Source organism: Hyla sarda, chromosome 6 (genome assembly GCF_029499605.1).
Source record: "Hyla sarda isolate aHylSar1 chromosome 6, aHylSar1.hap1, whole genome shotgun sequence".
Taxonomy (NCBI): domain Eukaryota; kingdom Metazoa; phylum Chordata; class Amphibia; order Anura; family Hylidae; genus Hyla; species Hyla sarda.
This window is the reverse complement of record NC_079194.1, coordinates 215288570-215304253: the sequence shown is the minus strand read 5'-3', so window position 1 is coordinate 215304253 and position 15684 is coordinate 215288570.

The window sequence follows — 15684 nt, the reverse complement described above, 5'->3', positions numbered from 1 at the left end:
CTATGTTCCCTACTGAAAGTGGTGATAAAATTATCTGCACGGTCAGTGGTACTTGAAGTGGGTTGCTCAGTTCTGGGAAGTAAACATACATCCTGATTAAGGGAAAGGGCTCTGGTAAACGAGGACTGCACCAGAGGACGGGGATAGCCCTTGTCTTTGAAGCGGGTCGTCAGTATGTTACTTTGGGAGACAAACCCCCCCTCTCTGGTGCAGTTCCTCCTAATCCTTTTAAATTGACCTAAGGGTACATTGCATAACCATTTTTTTAAATGTCCGCTTTCAAAGTTCAAATAGCTATTACTGTCAACCGGTTTGAAATACGTTTTGGTGTAAAGAGAATCATTATCCCCTTGGTTAATGACATCTCTGAAAAAATAGACACTTGCATTAATACTCTGGCAGAGGATTGGCATTCCTCCTTATCTAATAAGGTACACAAGTTGGAGAGGGATGTCATTTCCAAGAAAATCAACAAACAGTCTAGGGATCATACTGGCAACATTAAATATTGGCTTAAAACTCCTTCACAGCAGAACCTGATCACACAGGGACCCAACACTTTCAATCATGACAATAGAGATACCCAAAACATGCACATCTCCAGACACCACAAGAGAGGTGCCCCACAGAGACGCACCTCCCAAAGTGGTCCTAGACCCATTACTAACAATGATAGATCATTCCAACCACCCAGGACCTTCACTGCCTCCTCAACACTTAAAAACACTCATAAACCACTTGTTTCCAACACTCCCAACCATCATTCTGCCGCACTACCAACTAGGACTCGGAGACCCTCCAATATCCCTACCCTTCCGTCTCCAAAGGGTTCAACTAATCTGCCTCACTCATATTTGGTCCCTTCCCTTCCGTCTTCTTCCGTTCCCCCTGGCACCATTCACCTGGGCCCAGAATTCATTACAGCCACCAATCCACCATCCATTACCTCTCCCTCCGATCTCTCTTCTTCCAACCCACATCCTATCCTACCCACCCAGGATATCCTGACACAAGACCTGCTAGACCTAATGGGACATATGAATGACCAACAGCCTAACTTACCCTCAGGCAGGTTCCGTACTCATTCAGACACCATCCTTGAGGACTCTTTGACTACTACCACAATTACCGAGACTCCACACAGACGTGTCACTGTACATCAGTTCTACACTCCAGTCAGCACACCTCACAGTACTGACAATAGCATAACACAAATCTCTCCGCTATCAGATTCTTCACCTACCAATAACACCACAGTTTTTTAGGCATTCCAACCCTAGTGAAGAGCCCTCCACTACTCCTAAACCAGAAAAACCTTCCTCCTTTGGAGCATATCCACATTGCACCTCCCCTGGGCACAAAAGGAAAAAATCGCGAAAGAGGGTATACAGGGGAGGATGTGCTACCAAGGAGAGAAAAGAAATTAAGAGAACATTACAGGATAAAACCAAAGATCTGAACACAGTCAAAATCTTCAACCCCTCCAAATATGTACTGGAGGAGGTTGAACAGAGAGTCCTTGAAAAAGGGCTCTCTTTCTGCCCCATCTAAGTCTGATCATTTTGATTTATTTATTGATTTGAATAATTTTGTATGTAAAATTACAATTAAGAGTTTTTTTTCTCTTAAGGAAGCCAATGGTCTCAAAACTGCTAACATTGGTTTCTCTGAGCCTTCCATTTTAGTACATCCTCCTGTCCAGACTGGGCTACGTCCCAAGTCCACATTCTATCCTCTCCATGCAAAGGGTAGCTTTATTGATACATTTTCTACTTTAGTAAAATCAGACTTTGATAATCTTACTAGAGACACTACCCAGAGGAAATATCCTTGTAATTTGACATATGTTGAGAGAACGGCTATCAGATCACTGTCTGACAACCAGACTATTAATATTTGCCGGGTGGACAAGCAGGGTGGGATTGTCATACTTGACAGGGAAGACTAAATCACTGAGGTCCATAGACTCTTGTCCGACACCTCCTACTACCGCCCGATTTCATACAACCCCACCAAACAATTCCATGATGAACTGGCAAAGCTCGTTGATTCTGGAGTCTATTGTTGCATCCTTTCCAAACCTGAGAGGGATTTCATACTTATTAAAGAACCTGCCTTACCTTTGTTCTATTACCTACCCAAGGTACATAAGAACACCACAAGACCTCCAAGCCAACCCATCATATCCGGCATTAATTCAGTTTCTTCCAACCTTTCTCACTATATTGATTTGCTATTACAGAACCATGTCACCAACCTGAAATCATATTTAAAAGATACTTCAGGCTTCAGTAAATCCATTCTTGAGGTAACTTTGTTGTAATGTCCTTAAAACAAGTCAAAATGAGGCTCAGTAGAGTGTGTGTGGCCTCCACTTGCCCATATGACCTCCCTACAATGCCTGGGCATGCTCCTGATGAGGTGGCGGATGGTCTCCTGAGGGATGTCCTCCCAGACCTGGACTAAAGCATCCACCAACTCCTGGACAGTCTGTGGTGCAACGTGGCGTTTGTGGATGGAGCGACATATGATGTCCCAGATGTGCTCAATCGGATTCAGGTCTGGTATGTCATTTTTATTTGATTTAATTTGAATTTATTTAAATTTTTTGATTACCCATTCTGGTAAGCATCGAGCTGGTAGCTTGCAAGGCGAGCTACCACCTGTTCCAGCCCCTGCCTCTCGGCACACCCCCATACGCTATTGTACACTTGAAAAGGGAGGGACTGCAGTACCAGCAACTTGGACAGGAGCACATTCAGCTTCTGTGCCATTGGATAAGTGGGCGCATAAAGCTAAAAGTGGCTGCAGTGAAAAAGCTCACACTTGTATCTTAAAATCGAGCTGACGGTCCTCCGCCATTCGAGATACCACCTGTTCCAGCTCCTGCCTCTCAGCACCCCCCTGACTGTGAAAGTGCGAATGTTGTTCATTGTTATCGCTCCAAGCTGTTTCATTGGATTCTTGTGATAAATCCACAGGTAATATGACGACAAAAAATTTTAAGTGTCATTTTGACTGTCTGTTTTTTCCTATACATTTGTGAAATCCCCATAACTAGATGGCCTCCACGTTGGAAAATGCAGTCCAATGTACATCCTGTTCAATGTATGCAATCCTTGAACAACAGTTTGAGGGTGCATATTGTTGTGCGAGATGTGTGCTAGTTGTCCGTTTGGAAGCCCAGATCCTGGATCTAGAGGGGCGACTGGCAACAATGAGAAGCATTAACAACATGGAGAGGAGTCTCGTGCTCACTGAGCAGGCACTCTCGGGAATAGAGGTGGGGGAGGACAGTGGGACGGAGTTGCAGGACAGTCAGGCAGTTAGCTGGGTTACAGTTAGAAAGAGGGGTAGGGGAAAAAGTGTCAGGGAGGCTAGTCCTGAACTGGCACACCCCAACAAGTTTGCCCGCTTGGCAGATGAGGGGGATGCCATTACAGAGCTAGCAGAACTGCAGCAGGATACCACCTCTGACCGCCAGGGGGGTGTCTGCTCCAGTAAGGAGGGAGGGAGGAGTACAGGGCAGGCCAGACAGGTACTAGTGGTGGGGGACTCAATTATTAGGGGGACAGACAGGGCAATCTGTCACAAAGACCGGGATCGCCGAACAGTGTGTTGTCTGCCTGGCGCACGAGTTCGGCACATCGCGGATCGGGTTGACAGGTTGCTGGGCGGGGCTGGAGAGGACCCAACAGTCATGGTACATATTGTCACCAATGACAAAGTAAGAGGTAGGTGGAGTGTCCTTAAAAATGATTTCAGGGACTTAGGCCGCAAGCTTAAGGCAAGGACCTCCAAGGTAGTATTTTCTGAAATACTACCAGTACCACGAGCCACACCAGAGAGGCAGCGGGAGATCAGGGAGGTAAACAAGTGGCTCAGAAGCTGGTGTAGGAAGGAAGGGTTTGGGTTCATGGAGAACTGGGCTGACTTCGCTGTCGGTTACCGGCTCTACCGTAGGGACGGGCTGCACCTCAATGGGGAGGGTGCAGCTTTGCTTGGGGAGAAGATGGCTAGAAGGGTGGAGGAGTGTTTAAACTAGGGACTTGGGGGGAGGGAACCTACAGCAAAGAGGGGGAAGATAGTGTAGATAGAGAGGTGGGAATTATAAATGTACCTGGGGGTGGAGCGGAGGGAGGGGTTAGAATAGTTAATAGGAATAGGCTTCATAGGAAAATAAAACTTACACCCTTGAATCCCATTAACCCCAATAACATAAAGGATGGAAATGTAAAGTGTATGTTCACAAATGCCAAAAGCCTAGCAAATAAAATGGGGGAGCTTGAGGCCTTGATACTGGAGGAACATATTGATATAGTTGGGGTCACTGAGACATGGCTGGACTCCTCGCATGACTGGGCTGTCAATCTGCAGGGGTTTACATTGTTTCGCAAGAATAGAATGAACAGAAAAGGTGGTGGAGTCTGTCTGTATGTAAGAAGTGGTATGAAAGTCAGTGTGAACGATGCCATAGTGTGTGATGATTTTGAGGAGGTGGAATCACTGTGGGTAGAATTACAAAAGGAGGGAAATACTGAAAAAATAATATTTGGGGTAATCTACAGACCCCCTAATATCACTGAAGAGATAGATGTTCGGCTTCATAAACAAATAGAGAGGGCCGCCCGGGCAGGTACAGTGGTAATAATGGGAGATTTTAACTATCCAGATATAGATTGGGGTCCGGGGTTGGCTAAAACTACAAAGGGGCGACAATTCCTAAATTTATTGCAGGATAATTTTATGGGCCAGTTTGTGGAGGACCCAACAAGAAGTGATGCCTTGTTGGATCTGATCATTTCCAACAACGCAGAGCTGATTGGTAATGTAACTGTGCGGGAAAACCTTGGTAATAGCGACCACAATATAGTTACTTTTGACTTAAAATGTAGAAAACAAAGACAGGCGGGGAAGGCAAAAACATATAACTTTAAAAAGGCAAATTTCCCTGGGCTGAGGGCTGCACTACAGGACATAGACTGGGGGGAGGTGTTCTCAAATACTGATACAGAAGGTAAATGGGACATCTTTAAATCAACTCTAAATAACTATACAGCTAAATATATACCAAAGGGGAACAAATATAAACGATTAAAACTAAATCCTACATGGCTGACACATGATGTTAAAAGAGCAATAAACAACAAAAAAATTGCCTTCAAAAAATACAAATCTGATGGGTCAGCGATAACATTTAAACAGTACAAAGAGCTTAATAAAATCTGTAAAAATGTAATAAAAACAGCAAAAATTCAAAATGAGAGACAGGTGGCCAAAGAAAGCAAAACTAATCCTAAATATTTTTTTAGATATATAAATGCAAAAAAAAAAAGGACAGAGCATGTAGGACCCCTTAATAATGATAATGGGGAGGTTGTCACAGGCGATCAAGAGAAGGCGGAGCTACTGAATGGGTTCTTTAGTTCTGTATATACTAGGGAAAAAGGAGCTGACATTGGCCAGGTCAGTGCTGGTAACACATCATGTAATGTACTGAACTGGCTTAATGTAGAGATGGTACAAGGTAAGTTAAGTGATATAAATGTAAGCAAATCCCCAGGGCCGGATGGACTACACCCAAGAGTTCTTAGAGAGGTAAGTTCAGTAATATATGTACCCCTGTTCATGATATTTAGAGATTCTATGGTGTCTGGTATTGTGCCAAGGGACTGGCGCAAGGCGAATGTGGTGCCAATCTTCAAGAAGGGCTCTAGGTCTTCCCCAGGAAACTATAGACCGGTAAGTTTAACGTGCATTGTGGGTAAATTGTTTGAAGGACTTATAAGGGATTACATACAGGAATACATAGGGGATAATTGTATTATAAGTGATAGCCAGCATGGGTTTACTAAGGATAGAAGTTGTCAAACCAATCTAATTTGCTTTCATGAAGAGGTGAGTAGAAGCCTTGACAGAGGAATGGCTGTGGATATAGTGTTTCTGGATTTTGCCAAAGCGTTTGATACTGTCCCTCACAGACGTCTGACAGGTAAGTTAAGGTCCTTGGGCTTGGAAACTTTAGTTTGTAACTGGATTGAACACTGGCTCATGGATCGTACCCAGAGAGTGGTGGTCAATGATTCGTACTCTGATTGGTCCCCGGTAATTAGTGGTGTACCCTAAGGTTCAGTACTGGGCCCGCTGTTGTTTAATTTATTTATCAATGATATAGAGGATGGTATTAACAGCTCTGTTTCTATCTTTGCAGATGACACCAAGCTTTGTAGCACGGTACAGTCTATAGAGGATGTGCATAAGTTACAGGATGACTTGGATAGACTAAGTGTCTGGGCATCCACTTGGCAAATGAGGTTCAATGTGGATAAATGTAAAGTTATGCATCTGGGTACTAATAACCTGCATGCATCGTATGTCTTAGGGGGGATTAAACTGGCAGAGTCACTGGTAGAGAAGGATCTGGGTGTACTTGTAGATCACAGACTACAGAATAGCATGCAATGTCAGGCTGCTGCTTCCAAAGCCGGCAGGATATTGTCATGTATAAAAAGAGGCATGGACTCAAGGGACAGGGACATAATACTCCCCCTTTATAAAGCATTGGTACGGCCTCACCTGGAATATGCTGTTCAGTTTTGGGCACCTGTCCATAAAAGGGACACTGCGGAGTTGGAAAGGGTGCAGAGACGCGCGACTAAACTAATATGGGGCATGGAACATCTTAGCTATGAGGAGAGATTAAAGGAGTTACAATTGTTTAGTCTTGAGAAGAGACGTTTAAGGGGGATATGATAAACGTATATAAGTATATTAATGGCCCATACAAAAAATATGGAGAAAAACTGTTCCAGGTTAAACCCCCCCAAAGGACGAGGGGACACTCCCTCCGTCTGGAGAAGAAAAAGTTTAGTCTCAAGGGGCGACACGCCTTCTTTACCGTGAGGACTGTGAATTTATGGAACGGTCTACCTCAGGAACTGGTCACAGTAGGAACAATTAACAGCTTTAAAACAGGATTAGATACATTTATGGAACAAAATAACATTAATGCTTATGAAGAAATATAAAATCCCGTTCCTTCCCCAATATCGCACCACACCCCTACCGCTTAATTCCCTGGTTGAACTTGATGGACATATGTCTTTTTTTCGACCGTACTAACTATGTAACTATGTAACTATGTAACCATAGGGTCTCAGTCTTGAAAAGATTGCCAAGTTTAATGTCCCAGTGTTTACGTTGAACTAATACTGTATGACCACAAAGCCCAAACTAACAAGGAGTCACATGGCTGCACAATGACAGAGCCTAGAGTTGGGAGCAGCATGAGGAGACCATAATCTGGCAGAATGACACAGCCTGCAGCTTGCCGCAGCATGAGGAGAACATAGGGACTCACAATCCCTAAGATTAAAAGATGAACTTTAAAATTTAAATTGAAGATTTATGGTAGCTAGTGCTACACAAAAAATTTGTAGGTAATGTCCCAGGCCCAGCAGCATAAGTAAACCATACAGTGGCTGAATGACACAGCCTGCAGCTTGCGGCAGCATGAGACAATAAGGCCTCACAATCCCTAAGCTTAAAAGATTAATTTTAAAATTTAAATTGAAGATTTATGGTAGCTAGTGTTACCATAAAAAATTGTAGGCAAAGTCCCAGGCCCAGCAGCATCAGTAAACTATATAGTGGCTGAATGGCACAGCCTGGAGTTGGCAGCAGCATGAGTAAAACATATAGTGGCTGAATGGCACAGCCTGGAGTTGGCGGCAGCATGAGTAGAACATATAGTGACTGAATGGCACAGCATTGAGTTGGCAGCAGCATGAGTAGAAAATATAGTGGCTCAATGGCACAGCCTGGAGTTGGCGGCAACGTGAGTAGAACATATAGTGGCTGAATGGCACCGCCTGGAGTTGGCGGCAGCATGAGTAGAACATATAGAGGCTGAATTGCACAGCCTGGAGTTGGCGGCAGCCTGAGTAGAACATAGTGGCTGAATGGCACAGCCTGGAGTTGGCAGCAGCATTAGTAGAACATATAGTGGCTGAATGGCACAGCTTGGAGTTGGCGGCAGCATGAGTAGAACATATAGTGGCTGAACGGCACAGCCTGGAGTTGGCGGCAGATGAGTAGACCATATAGTGGCTGAATGGCACAGCCTGGAGTTGGCGGAAGCATGTGGAGACCATATGTTGGCAGCAGCAGCATCAGAAGTCCTGAAAGTGACCCAGTGACCAGAGTGGTGAGGTGGGTGGCAATACCAGTACCTGGTGACGAAGGTGGGGAAAAAAGGTCTGATGCAGAGGAATGTTTGTAACTGGGGAGCAGCGCCTTAAATCTGTTTGGCACTATACTTGGCACTATACATATTTGTGAAGTGTTGGTGTGGCACTATGGTCAATCTACTCTCATGCATCAGGCATTGGTGGGTGGAAATCCTGGCTGATCCATGCCTGATTGATCTTCACAAAGATCAGTCTCTCCACATTTTTCATGGACAGACGAGTTCTCCTTGGGGTGACTATGGCCCCTGCCGCACTAAACACCCGCTCTGATGGCACACTATTGGCCGGGCAGGACAGATTTTCCAGGGCAAACTCTGCTAGTTGCGGCCATAAATCAAGTTTGGCTGCCCAGAAGTCCAGCAGATCTTCAAGGTGTGTTGACACGGGCATGTCATGGTATGCCCCCACCTGCTGATTCAGGTCCTGCTGCGGATGAGTTGCTTCACTATGCGGGTGAAGAAAGGTACTTAATAGCGGCTGTAGACTCAGGCTGCTGCTGATGGAGCTGGTACTGCTCCTGCCACCCCACCCCTCCCCAACAGCCTTGGCAGTGGAAGGTGAGCGCAGAGGGCCCCCCCCAAGTCAGACCTGCAAGAGTATGGACGATGGCGCCGATAGGCATTGGCCAACTGACTACATAGGATGTCTCTGTAGTAGGTCAGTTTGTCCTCCCTCTCAGTGGGTGTAAAAAAGGCCCCCATTTTGTGGCGGTAGCGAGGGTGCAATAAGGTGGAGATCCAGAAGTCATCCCGCTGCCGAATGGTGAAAATTCGGCGGTCACTACGCAAGCAAGTGAGCATGCATCGTGCCATTTGTGCAAGTGACTTGGAGGCACTCCCTGACCATCTCCACTGCATACTGCCACTGTGTGTCTGGGTCCTCTGTCTCGCCTTCCTCATAACCCTCTAACTCCTCTGGCTGCTCCTGCTACTGATTTCCTGTCAGATGACTAGACAAACTGCCCATTTCACGAAACCTAAACTGTGCTCTACTGTGCCCTTCCCTCTCCTCCTCCTCCAGTTTAGCCCCCACAGGGCTCATGTGGCCGTGATATGTAGGCGCCACGTCTCCATTGCCCTGACCAGCCATTGTTTCCAACATGTGTTGTAAAAAATGAAGCAGTGGAATGACTTCGTTCATCCCGTAATTTTTTTTTAAATCAACTGACGCCAGAAAGTTAAACAGATTTGTAAATTACTTCTATTTAAAAATCTTAATCCTTTCACTATAAAATAAGTACTGGAAGGATTAGGATTTTTAAATAGAAGTAATTTACAAATTAACTTTCTGGCACCAGTTGATTTAAAAAAAAAATATTTTTCCACCGGAGTACTCCTTTAATGCTGGGCATCACTAATCGAGACGATTAATGGCATTAACCCTTTAACCCAAAAAAGAAATTAAAATGATCCCGGCAGCTCAGCAGAGCTGATCGGGAACATCGCGATGTCCCGATCAGCTGAGAGGACGCCTGCCTTCTCGCCGTCCTATTGGTGGTCTGATGCTCGCCATGGCAGGCTGGAGCAGCAGAGCATCGATAAGACTGCTCAATACTCAGCCAAAACTCAGCATTGAACAGTGTATGCAATCGTAAGATTGCATGGTATAGCCCCCTATGGGGCGGCTAAAAAAAAGTAAAATGTGTAAAAAAAAGTTGACAAATGTTAATAAGCCCCTCCCCTAATTAAAGTTTGAATCACCCCCCTTTTCCCATTTTTTAAAATAAAATAATGTAATCAAAAATATATGTGGCACAGCAGTAAATGTCCAAAATATTAAAATATAAGGTAATTTAAACTGCACGGTTGATGGCGTACATGTAAAAAAAATACCAAATCCAAATTTGTGCATTTTTTTTCACTTCATATACCATAAAATTTTTTATAAAAAGTGATCACAAAGTCTCATCAAGAGGGGGCGTGGCTTGCCTATTGAGGAGTGAGGACTTGCTTCACTTTGCTTCGCACCCTGCCTGCTTTCTCCACTGTTATAACCAGGCAATTCCGCTCCCATGCCCCGCACCAAGAAGCATATGGACCCTGCCAATCCTCCTCACCTGGATCCCGGCAGTATAGCCTGGTTCTTCGGCAGTCAAACTGCCTCTACAGACCACGCTCCAGATCCCAAGATGGCCGCCACCACAAGGTCCCGGTCTATGGTATGTGATCCGGAGCCTCCCCGCTGCTCTCTCAGGCCTCTGAGATGGGTGACTCTGATGAGGAGGACCCTGGGGACAACTGGGTCATTAAAAATTACCTCAAGGAGCTTCCCATGAAACAGGACTTTGAGAGATGCATCTCCAGGCTGGAGGGTACTTATTAAAAGGAAATGGAGGCCATTAAAGGGGAACTGCGTCATCTTGGTCAGCACTTGGGGGACTTAGATCAGCAGCAGGAGGCTTTTTCTGACAGTGTTGATTCCCATGCTCAGATATTACAGGAGCACTCACTCCAGACAGCCCAACTTTTTTCCCACCAGGAAGATCTAGAGAACTGCCACCGCCACAATAATATACGGCTTTGCGGTCTCCCTGAGTCAGTGTCCCCCTCTGTTCTGGACTCAGCAGATATTTTCTACCCTTTTGGCCACTGATGGCTTGGTCCCTGTTGAATTTGACCATATACACCGCTCTCTTGGGGCTAAATCTCCAGATAATGCTCCCCGAAGGAATATTATATGCCATGTCCATTTTTTTAAAGGAAAAGGACAAGAACATGTCTGCAGCTAGGGCCCATGGCCCAGTGGACTTTGAGGGCTCTCAGGTCTCCCTGTTCCCGGACCTCGTCCGACGTACCCTTCAACTGCGTAAGGCACTGAAACCCCATTTTGACATTACACTCTCATAACATTGCATACCGCTGGGGTTTCCCCTTTCAGCTAATTGTCCGCCATGAGGGCAAGACCGCCATCTTCCGACAGCTGGGGGACGTGCCTAAGTTCCTTTCCACCTTGGAACTCCCCATGGTCTCACTACCGGACTGGCCGCCTCCTCTGTGTCCTGTTTTTTTTTTTCTTCTTTATCTCTGTTGATTCTCTTTTTCTCTCTTTTCTCTGCTCCTTTTGTCCTTTTTCTGTTCCCTTTTGTGTCTGTCTCCTCTTCTCCCTTGTGTTCTTTCCCTCTCCCTCCCCCCCACTTTACCTTCCCATGGATTCCCTAGGGGAGTGTTCATTTAATGTGAGGGGACTAAATGTGCCTGAAAAACGGCATCAGATCCTCTATTATCTTCACAAGTGTCTGTCGCCCTTTTCCAGGAGGCTAATTTTTGTACTTCCTCCTGCCCTCCCATCACAGACTGTAATTACCCACTCTGGTTCCATTCCAACAACCCAGAGGCTAAATCTAAAGGGGTGTCCATTGCCTTCCATATAACCTTTCTGCCTGCTGTCTTTAAGACTCAGGGAGATCCTACGGGCCGCTATTTGTTTTTAAAGTTTTCTCATGCTTCTAAATTACTCACAGTGGTGTCTGTCTATTTTCCGAACCAGGGTCAGGTTCCTTTTGCAATGGATATGCTGGCCCGTGTGAAGGAATTTGCGGGCTCCTCCAAGATCATCATGGGAGGTGACTTCACCTGGGTATGGGATCCTTCCTTTGATTCATCTGTGGGTAAGTCGTCCCTCTTCTTTGTAGCGTTCCATAGACCTCTGGCGTGTACTACATCCTGAAAGACTATACTTACTATTCTCCCGCACATTGCTCTTATAGTAGACTGGATATGATCTTTGACAGTCATCCCTTGCTTTCCTTATTCCCCCGAGTCTCCATTGATTCGCAAGTGTGGTCTGACCATGCCTCTGTATTGGCCAAATTTTCCTTTGCCCCTCCTATCCCTCGCCCCCATTCCTGGAGGCTCAACAACAATCTCCTTAAAGATTCCCTCTGTAGGGATGAAGTTCAACAGATGATTTCTGATTTCCTGTCGAGTCACAGTTCTGAAGACACTTCCGCTCCCATTAAATGGTAGGCAATTAAGTGCACGTTAGGGGGTATTTTTCTTGCTCATGGAGACAGACTTAAGAAGGCCAATTCTCAGACCCTGTCTAGCCTATTTGCTGAATTGGCTTCTCTTGAATCTCTCAATAAGCAATTATCTTCTGCACCGACCCGAGCACAGATCTCTGTTGTTCGACAGAAATTGTCATCCTGCCTTGACCAACAATCGTTGTGCCTCCGGGATAGGGCTCATAGAGGATATTATGAATAAGCTGACAAATTTGGCTCGTGGTTAGTAAAAACCCTCCACCCTAAAATTGTCCTCCCCTTACGTTCTCGCCCTTAATTCTTCTTCTCATGGGAAGATCCACACGACCCAACAGATTGTAGGAGTTTCGGTCATTTTATGAATCCCTCTACAATATTAAGGGACAGTTTGCTTCTCTCTCCCCAGACCTTTTTCATGATAAAATACGTTCTTACTTGCGTAAACATCGTCTACCGTCTCTGTCCCCGGATCTCTGGTCGGCTCAATTAAGGCCTGGGGAATTGTCAACATTTATAGCTGGTCTGAAGAATGGCAAGAGCCCTGGACCAGACGGGTTCACTGCCCGTTTTTATAAGACTTACAGTGAGGTCTTGTCTGGGCCTCTGTTGGTCTCTTACAGTGCCATTGCTGATGGTGCTTCCATTCCTCCTCAAACCTTGATGGCCCATATTGTAGTCATACCTAAAAAGAGAGGCTAGGGACAATACCCTGAAGACATTTTCCCTCATCGCTGCTGCCAAGTCACACCACATCCCAATGGGCCTCCTCTCCATCGATGCTGAAAAGGCATTCGATAGGGTGGGGTGGGACTTCATGCGTTTGGCTTTAGAAGCTCTTGTTATGGGTCCTACCTTCCTACGCTGTATCATGGCTCTCTATTCGGTAACAACTGCTTGTGTTCAGGTCAATGGCACATTGTCCTCCCCTTTCCCTATCAGCAATGGTACTTGACAGGGGTGCCCATTGTCACCCCTGCTATATGTGATAGTCATGGAGTACTTGGCAGTGGAGCTGAGGGACAACCCTTATGTCCTGGGAATAGTACTTGATGGGTCTTCCTATAAATTATCTCTCTATACAGATGACCTGCTCCTTTATGTTACCTCCCCCCATACCTCCCTACCCTCTATCTTGGCTGAATTTTCAGAATTCGGCTCCTTATCCAATTTTAAGGTTAACACCCATAAGTCAGAACTACTTAATATTTTCCTGTCCCCGGAGACTTTCCTGGCTTGTTTCCCAGTTCCCTTTTAAACTCCAGCACCGTTCCCTTCCTTATTTAGGTGTTTCTCTTGTGGCAGACTTGAACGATCTGTTCTCCGTCAACTTCCTCCCTCTCTTGTCTGCCATCAAACATGATCTGTTGCAATAGCGCCTTCTCAAGCTCTCCTGGTTTGGTAAAATGGCAGCCTTGAAGATGGATGTCCTACCTAGGATCTTGTACCTGATGCAGACTTTGCCCATTAGACTACCGGCAGCTTTCCTGGCTCACCTTTGTTCGTTCTGTTTGCTCTAAGTTTCTGTGGTCCCATGGGGGCCCGAGACTTGCTCATGCGGTTCTGGCTAGGCGACAGGAGAGAGGCGGAGTAGGCCTCCTTGATTTCCGTCTTTATTACTTAGCCTCAGTCTGCACCAGAGTACTGGATCTTTGCCATCATTCTGACTCAAAACAGTGGGTTCCCTTAGAAGTTTGTCTTTCCTCCTACACCCTGCAGCATTGCCCTGGATTCCCCCAGAGTGTCACCCTTCGGGTTTAATACCCCTGTATATTTCCCCGAAAAATGCTACCAATTTGGGACCATGCTATGGGATTCGCTGGAATCTCTCTACTAGACCTGGCCCTCTTACTCCCTTGTTTAGCAACCCCCAGTTTCCTGATGATCCCGGTATCTGCTGTCTCTTGGGCTTGCCTGGCAGATCCCGCCCACGTCTGCACCAGGCCTTGACCAATGGGGAACTTATGGCTGTCACACCAACTACCCCCGCTCTTCCTGGAGTGTGGCTGACCTATGGCAGACTATGTCATTTCTTCTCCTCCCCGTACTCCTCTTCGTAGACGGCTTACTCCTTTTGAGCAATTGTGTGTGCTCCCTCTCCTCCCTCCCATACGGTTTCCCTGATCTATGGAGCACTGCAAATGGAGATGGAGACTCCCCTAAAACATCCTTATATTCTCAAATAGGAATCAGATCTGAGTAGGTCCTTCTCTGAGGCTGAACTTTCTAAAATGTTTTTGCTTACTCATAAAACCTCTCTCATCCAGGTCCCAGGAACACAATTTTAAGATTATCTCCAGATGGCACAGATGCCAAGATCAGATTCACGCGCTGTTCCTCTGGGCCTCGGCCATGTGTTGGCGGTGTGGTGGGGCGATTGGATTCTATCTTCATGTTTGGTGGGCTTGCCCTTTGATCCATCCGTTCTGGGCTTCTGTATATGAGTAATTCAACTCGATATGCTTGGCCTCGGTTCTTTGTTCCACTGAGAGTTCTCTCTTGTCCTTATATTCGAGTTCTATCCTGCTGGCTAGGAAGGGCTTGCTGAGGAATTTTATATGTGCTGCTCGAACAGTTATTTCAAGACATTGGAAGTCCACGGTGATGCCCTCTAGGGTGGAATTTGTGGAAACTCTGAATAAGATTCGTAGAATGGAGGAGTTGATAGCTTCCGATGCGGACAGACATTTGGCATTTTTTGGGATCTGGCATCCTTGGGACTCTTTTCGAGACTCTCCTGAGTTCTCCCGCTGGGTATCTTGAGTGCTCTCATTCCCCTCTCCCCGATCCCTTCCTTTTCTCCCCCTTCCTTCCCCTTTTTCCCCTTGTGTCTTTGTAAGTGTCTGGTCTAGTCTTCCCTTCCTCTGTTTACTTCCCCCCTTTACTCCCTCTATCTCCTTCTTCTCTATTTACTTGTCTAGCATCCCTATCTGAGAGATTTCTTTCTTTATCTTTTTTCCTTCTCTTTCATGGATATAGTTTTGTTACCGTGAATGTGACGTATAGTCTAGACTGGAAAGCCTTATTTGAATGTTTGTTGTTATGGGATCTTCTGTGGCTTCCACAACACAATTATTCAAGCGTACCTTTTGGAACTGCATGTTAATTTGTAAATGTCTGTACCATTTATTGTTTACACATTCCTGTATTGTTGTATGCCTTTTTATTTAAATAAACATAGATTTTCCATAAAAAATCCCATCAAAATGATACCAATAAAAACTACAGACCATGTCGCAAAAAATTACCCCTCATATAGCCCTATATGCGGAAAAATAAAAATGTTATCGGGGTCAGAAGATGACAATCTTAAACCTACAAATTTTGGTGCATGTAGTTATAATTTTTTGTAAGTATTAAAATAAAATAAAACCATAAATTGGGTATCCCTGTAACCACATGGACCTACAGAATAAAGATAAGGTATCATTTTTACCTAGTATTTTTTTCTTTCGC